Source organism: Olea europaea, chromosome 7 (genome assembly GCF_002742605.1).
Source record: "Olea europaea var. sylvestris chromosome 7, O_europaea_v1, whole genome shotgun sequence".
NCBI classification, from domain to species: Eukaryota; Viridiplantae; Streptophyta; class Magnoliopsida; order Lamiales; family Oleaceae; genus Olea; species Olea europaea.
The window spans coordinates 5,598,934-5,607,448 of NC_036243.1; the positions used below are offsets into that span (position 1 = coordinate 5,598,934).

Below are 8,515 nucleotides of genomic sequence, written 5' to 3' on the forward strand. Positions count from 1 at the left end.
TAGATGAATTAACAACCAAATTCGACAAGTGAAATTGTGTGTTAAGACTCCTAACTTTACTTTTTTTAATTATACATTTTTTCAAAAAATTAAGTTTTGTGAAATTTATTTTAAAAAAATATACATAAAATAAATCCTTTTAAAAGTACATGTTAATGAAAAAGAATATATGCAGACGTGTTAAACAGAATCTCGTAATCTTCAACCCACTCTAGAATAACGAAAATATTTAGTGGATGATGTGTGTTCATTGATCAATGGCGTGAATCGATTTTTAAGATAATACCGTGCAGTATCCGTGTTATGTCTAATTTACCTTCAATAGATAAATAAACAAACGAATTCAGCAAAAGAAATTACGTGTTAATGGACTCCTAACTTTCTTTCTTTTTTAAATTGTACATTCTCTAAAAATTAAGTTTTACGAAATTTATTCTACAAAAATTTAAATCAAACAGATATTTTGCACAAAGTATAAGTTAATGGAAAAAAATATATGCAGATGTGTTAAAAAGAATCTCATAATCTTTGACCCACTCAAGAATTACAAAAGTATTTAGTGAATTACGTGTAATTATTGATCAATGGCGTGGATCACTTTTTAAGAGAGTACCGTGCGGTATCCGTGGTATTTCTAATTCAAATTCTATAGATGAATTAACAAACAAAATCTACAAGAGAAATTGTGTTAATGGACTCCTAACTTTTCTTTTTTCTTTTTTAATTATACATTCCCTAAAAAATTATGTTTTATGAAATTTATTCTAACCGTCATTGCAGCAAAAAAAAAAAATTAAAAATTAAAAAAATAATAATAATAATAAATAAATTACACCTTTGATCTTAATATTGAAGTCTATACTCAATGTAGAGTAGCAGTCTACATAGACAAAGCTTGATATTTTTTATCCAAAGACCATAAAATTGGATCGAGTTTTTGCCAAACTCTGATCAGTGAATCCATCAGGAAGGATTAAGCCCAAATCCTACTAACCATTCCGATCAAAACAAAACATAGATAGGAAGGAAAAAAAAAGGCTTAAAAAATGTCGGAGTACAAGATAAGGACACAATACAACAAGATATGGTCACAATGCTGCCCCTGTTGAACTTAAGTGGTGATGATAGACCCTCGTCTTTAATGCACGGAAGTTTTTTCGTGTTATTTTAAAAAATGTGGAATCATCTGAACCATTTTGTTTGCTGTTCTTGTTTCTGCATATTGTGAAGAACTTATTAGTAATGGAACTAACCAATGGGGTTACATATAATATAACAATGAAGGAGATTAGTCCTCACCTTTCTTCCTATACAATATCCTGTTTCCACATAAGAACAAAATTTATGGGGATTCTTTAACTTTAAGAGCGTAGGTCAAATCTCTCTCGTTGTTTATGTCTATCCTGATGGTCTAATCATGGAAATTAAAGACATAGGATTATAATAAACAAATAGGAATAGAGAAAGAAAGGGTGTCAAAAGAGAAGATTCATATGCTTGAGGAGGTCGTCGATCCTTGGCTTCCCAGTAAACCTTTGCTACTTTTTCTAGCTCTTTCAAACTAGTGAGAAATCGGGTTGTTTAGGTCATCGGGTTGATTAGGTCAAACGAGTAACAAGAGGTCCAAACATTGTTGTTTCATTTGAGAGAGGGAAAAAAAAATATTCATGTTCAGACTCACAAAAAATAAAAAATTCAAATATGACAAAATTGAGGCACTCGTCTTGATTCAATGAGGCATCTGCCTCAGAGAAATAGCACAAAAATTAGTAGCCTGAGGCATTACAGGTGCACCTCACTCTGAGGCATGCCTCATGGCCATCTTCTGAAATCATGCTCCCAGTGGAATCGAGTTAGAGTCTACCAAAAACATCTTTATGTGATTATTGTCATGGCAGTAAAAGTCACAAACTTCCGTTTGAATTTCAAATTTAAAAGGTTCATATCCTTTACACTTGTTATTTACTTATGTTTGCTGCGCAACAAAGGTAACTAAATATTCAAAACATCAAAAAAATGCAGTAAACAAGAGTTCAGTATTACCCTTACTAGTCAAAGTAAGGGCCACAAAATTATTAAAAACCACACATTTTCAGTTTTTACATGAGTTTTTCTTCCCGTCACATTAGAGACTTTAGTGACCATGATTTAATTGGCTTTCAGGCTCTTTTCCTCCCACTCCCGCCACCCTCTTCATTTTCTGCCTCATTCACGATCTCAGATTCTTCATTGTTGATTTGAGAGAATGTGAGGTGTGTCATTTCACATTCTAGCCAGAAAGTTTTAGGGACGTTAAGACTTCTCTCACCTCTCCTCTTGCCCCATCGAGGTCCAAAACCTGTATAGTAGTAAAATTCATATGGATTTGATGTCCAAGCTGCCTTCTTGACCCATGGCCAGCGTTGAGAGTCAGCCATCACCTTTTCTTGTTTCTTCTTTGCTTGAAGAGCCGAGTTGTAGTTCCACATTTGAGATAATTGGAGCGTTTATTAACACAATATCCGTGTTATGTCTAATATGCCTTCTACAGATATATTAACAAACAAATTCGGCAAGAGAAATTATGTGTTAATGGACTCCTAACTATTCTTTTCATTTTTTATATTACACATTCTCTAAAAAGTTAAGTTTTAGGAAATTGATTCGAAAAAATATATATACATAAAATAAATCCTTTGTAAAAAGTAGAAGTTAATGAAAAAAATATATACATATGTGTCAAATAGAATCTCGTAAATTTTGATCAGCTCTAAAATTACGAAAATATTTAGTGAACTAAGGTGTGTATTTATCAACGGCATAGATCACTTTTTAAAAAAGTACCGTGCGATAGCCATGTTATGTTTAATTTACCTTCTATAAATAAATTAACAAATAAATGCAGCAAGAGAGATTGTGTTAATGGACTCTTTATTTTTCTTTCTTTTTTTTAGTTATACCTAAATTAACAAAAAATTCGGCAAGAGAAATTGAGCGTTAATGGACTCTTAATTTTTCTTTTATGTTTTTAGTTATACATTCTCTAAAAAAATTGTGTTTTACGAAATTTGTTTTAAAAAAATTTATACCAAAGAAATATTTTGTAAAATGTAGAAGTTGATGAAAAAATATACACAGATGCATTAAATAGAATCAGGTAATCTTTGGCCCACTCTAGAATTAAGAAAATATTTAGTGAATTACATGTATTTATTGATCAACAGCGTAGATCACTTTTAAGAGAGTACCGTGCGATATCCGTGTCATATCTAATTTACCTTCTATAGATGAGTTAACACACAAATTCTTTTTTTTTAATTAATTATACATTCTCTAAAAAATTAAGTTCTACGAAATTTATTTAAACAAAATTTACATCAAACAGATCCTTCGTAAAAAGTAGAAGTTAATGAAAAAAATATATATACAGATGTGTTAAATAGAATTTCAGAATTTTTTATCCACTCTAGAATCATGAAAACATATAGTGGATTAAGTGCATCTATTGATCAACGGCGTGGATCATTTTTACGCGAGTACCGTGCAGCATCCATGATATGTCTAATTTACCTTTTGTAGATGAATTAATGAACAGATTCTGATAGAGAAATTGTGTTAATGGACTCCACACTTTTCTTTTTTTCTTTTTTAATTATACATTCTCCAAAAAATTACGTTTTATGAAATTGATTCTAAAAAATATACATAAAATAAATCCTTTGTTAAGAAATAGAAGTTAATGAATATATATATATATAGTGTTAAGTAGAATCTCGTAATCTTTGCTCCACTCGAGAATTGCTAAAATATTTAGCAGAATACGTGTATGTATTGATCAATTGCGTAGATCACTTTTTAATAGTATCATGCAGTATCTACATTATATCTAATTTACCTACTATAGATGAATTATGAACAAATTTAGCGAGAGAATTGTGTATTACTGGACTCCTAACTTTTCTTCTTTTTTTTTCTTTTAGTTATACATTCTTTAAAAATCTCGTTTTACGAAATTGATTCTAAAAGAATATACATAAAATAAATCCTTTGTAAAATGTAGAAATTAATAATATGAATTACAAAAACATTTAGTAGATTATGTGTATCTATTTATCAACGGCGTGAATCATTTTTCAAGAAATTGTCGAACTGTATTTCTGTTATGTCTAATTTATCTCGTCTAATTAAGAAATAAATTTGGCAGGAGAATTTGTGTATTAATGGACTCGTAAATCTTCTTTCCTTTTTAATTGTACATTCTCTAACTATATTTTATGAAACTTATTTAAAAAAAATTACATCGAACAAAATTTTGTAAAAAGTAGAAGTTAACGAAAAAACATATGAAGTATTAAATAGAATCTCATAATCTTAGACTGAATCTAGAATTACGAAATTATTTTGTGAATTACGTGTATTTATTGATCAATGGCGTGGTTCACTTTTTGAAAGAATATCATGCAATATTTGTATTATGTCTAATTTATCTTTTATAAATGAATTAACAGACAAATTCGAGAGAAAATGTGTTTTAAGGGACTCCTAACTTTAAAAAATAAATTAATTAATTATGCATTCTCTAAAAATTACGTTCTACGAAATTTATTAAAACAAAATTTACATCAAACAAATCGTTCGTAAAAAATAGAAGTTAATGAAAAAAATATATACAAATGTTTTAAATAGAATTACGTGTATCCATTGATCAACGGTGTGGATCATTTTTTTAAGAGAGTACCATGCGGTATCCATGTTATGTCTAATTTACCTTTTATAAATGAATTAATGAATAGATTCTGGAAGAGAAACTGTGTGTTAATGGACTCTCACTTTTCTTTTTTTCTTTTTTAATTATACATTCTCTAAAAAATTACGTTGTATGAAATTTATTCTGAAAAAAAATACATAAAATAAATCATTTGTTAAGAAGTAGAAGTTAATGAAAAAAATATAAACACGTTTGCTAAATAGAATCTCGTAATCTTAGACTGAATCTAGAATTACGAAAATATTTAGTGAATTACATGTATTTATTGATTAATAGTGTGGATCACTTTTTAAGAGAGTATCCTGCGATATCCGTGTTATGCCTAACTTACCTTCTATAGATGAATTAAGAAGAATATAAACAGATGTATTAAAATTGAATCTTGTAATTTTTTATCTACTCTAGAATTACGAAAGCATTTAGTGGATTACACGTATCTATCAATCAACGTGGTGGATCACTTTTTAAGAGAGTACTGTGTGGTATCCATGTTATGAATTAGCGAACAACTTTGGTTAAAAAAAAAAGTGTGTTAATTAAGAGATTATATTAAGAAATTGTGTTAGTTCACATATTAGTTAGCTAGACATTCTTCTGTATAAAATTAATGAAATATTATGCAGAGTTTGTTTTTCCTTGATGGAAGTATTGGGTCGTTATAAAGTTTCTTTCTAATTATCACTCATACAATTTCATAAGGATTATCTTCACGAGAGAGGTAGTAAAACGAGTGGACCTAACCCCAAGGATTCTACTCCACGAGGTTTGACAAAATGTCCCTACCATATTACGATAATACGATATATAAAGACCGTCGTCATTTCAAAAAAAAAATATTACTCCTTGGATCTTAATATTGAAGTCTATACTCAATATAAAGTAGTGGTCTACATAGACAAGCTTTTGATCGAGTTTGATATTTTTTATCCAAAAATTATACAATTGGATCAAGTTTCTGTGACACTCTCATCAATGAATCTATCAGGAAGGATTAAGCCCAAATCCTACTAACCATTCCGATCAACACAAAACATAGGAGAAGTTCAAAAAAAAAAAAAAAAAAGGAAAAAAAAAAAAAAAAGAAAAAAAAAAAAAAAAAAAAAAAAAGGAAAGAAAGAAAGAAAAGAAAAAGAAAATGCCAGAGTACAAGATAAGGACACAATGCAACAAGATATGGTCATAATGCTGCCCCGGTTGAACTTAAGATGGTGATGATAGAAAAAATATGCACTAATTTGTCTGTCGTTCTTGTTTCTACATATCGTAAAGAACTTATTAGTAATGGAACTAACAATTGGGAGTACATATAATATAACAATGAAGGAGATTAGTCCTCACCTTTCTCCACATACAATATCATGTTTCCACGTAAGAACAAAATTTTGTGGGCATTCTTTAATTTTAAGAGCGTAGGCCAAATCTCTCTTGATGCTTATATCCATCTTGACGGTCTAGTAATGGCAATTAAAGACATGGGATTATAATAAACAGATAAAAATCTAGAAAAGAAAGGTGTCAAAAGAGGAGATTCATATATTCGAGGAGGTAGTCGATCCTTGGTTTCCCAGTACACCTTTGCTGCTTTTTCTAGCTCTTTCAAAGCTTTCCAGTTATCGCTTGCCCTGAAATCAGTGACGGATTCGGATTACATCTAGGCAAGTATAGATCAAATGCACTACATGTTTTACAGATTCCTTCTTTTCAAGAATACAGACGTGTTGTATCTTTCGAAAACGAGAACAACTAGTGGTCTACGATGGAAAGCAAAGCTCTCCCACTTAAGACAATTGATCTCCTTCACTAAAGCATCATCGATCTTTCCCTCTCAGTCAATTTCAGAGCCATCTTCGCCAACGACATTTTTTATAGGATATTACTTCAAATACTCTGATGCTCTGACCCCTCCCCGGGCCGACATCAGCATCCAGAGGCCAATTGGGATTATCCTCCTCTACCAACATCTATTTCCTCTTCAATCATCACATTTCTCTTCATCCCTGTCATCATCCTCGTCACCACTGTTGCTATTGGAATCAACATCATTGTAAAATTTATCTTTCAGAATTCTGCTGCTGGATTGATTCAAAAATCCGTTCAAGCGAATCACACACAAAAATCTTCAACTGCTTGGGCTTCGTAGGGATCACTTAAAGGAACTTCCTTCCAGATTTTTCATCGTCATCTTGAGGAAATTCAATTTTCTCCCGCTGAGCTCTTCCTTTTGGTTTCAAACTAGGACTCTGACTATAATTCTTGTCGGGCTTTGGATCAGAATTCTCTGAACTGGAAGTGCACACCAATCGTTTTCCAGTGTATTTGGTTGTCAAAGTCAATGGAAACAGGAGGAAATTTGAAAGGCAACAAGAATTTGTTGTTTCACGGAAAGATAACATCGACAAAGAATGTGTTGGTCACGGACAAACAAATCGACATTTTAACTTGAGCTTGCTTCGTAAAAATAGTAAAGAAAATGCTCAAAACAACAAGAACACAAGATTTGTCGGCCAAAGGCTTTGAAGGTGCAACGACAACTTCTAACGCCTAATCCCCATTGAGCATCCCTAAGGATATTGCTCGAATTCACTATAAAGCCCCAAAATTGGACAAAGATCGAATACAGTACAAAAATAGCAGAGAGCTCAACGAAACCATAATTACCTCAAACTCTCTATTACAACAATCACTCACAAAGAATTGTGTTCCCATACCTTCTCTCGAACACAATAATCTCACAAAGAAATCACTCAAGATCATCCAGTTGATGACCAAAATATGAACACACAGAGAGAGTTTTCACGAAGACGGAAGAGGGAGAGTCAAAACCAACTACAACCCTAAAAGGCATACAAGTGCCTTTTATATGAGATAAGCCCAAGAGACGGATCCAATGGTGCAAATCATTCCAGGTTGTTTGGATTGTGATGCCAAATCAATCAATTGGGCTCTGATGAAAAGGGCCCGGCCCAATAGCTAGTATTATATTTCCATTGCCCGATAATTCAATGGTAGAGGCCCATCTACCCGAGCCCAAACATGAGGCCACGTGTGCTGCTCTGAGCCCTTGGATCACCCAGCTGATCTAGGGTGATTTGTTCTTCAATATAAGGGACCTTTGGTGGTGCCCTAGTTGACCGAGCGTGATATTTTTCTGGTGACTCTTGAACTCTCTAGAATGAGTCATTTTCTCTGCCTCTTCTCTCCTTCGTCTTCTTCGTGTTTTTCTTTCCAAGATCTCTGTAATTTGGAACTTGATTCATTCTGTGTGAACAGTAAATCTAAGTGATTCTTTTGAAAGGAGTTAGTGGAGTCATTGAAGGAGGTTTTCTTTGTGGCTCGTCGAAGTAGTTGCGTCCCGGTTCCTTTTGTGGGGTTTAGGTTTGATTCTTGGTGTCTCTACTATTGTACAGAAGGGTACAATGTTAATTTCTGAGCCCTGACAATTGATTGAACAATATACCTTTGGTTTGGTCCTGTTCTAGGTCGAATTTTTTCTCTATGTGAGATCTGAAAATACTTTGTGTATTTCTTGAGTTCTATTATAACAGTGGTATCAGAGCCTTCAAGGCTTCCTTCAACCGTGATCTGGATGTGAAAAATTCATTTTCACAGTCCAATCCTTTTTTTAGATCTGACTCTTTTTCGCTGTTTTTTTTTAAATCACTTCAGTACTTTATGTGTACTAACCATTGATCTATTGTGGAGTTCTTGTTTCCCAAAACGCAGGTCCTGTTTTTCGCGAACTATTGGTTCGCCCCTTGAGTAACCCAT

At 32.3% G+C, this 8,515-nt stretch overlaps 1 pseudogene; it reads right to left on the minus strand.

The window, feature by feature from the left end:
- Positions 1–1,162: 1,162 nt before the first annotated feature.
- On the minus strand, positions 1,163–8,515 carry LOC111397807 (annotated as a pseudogene).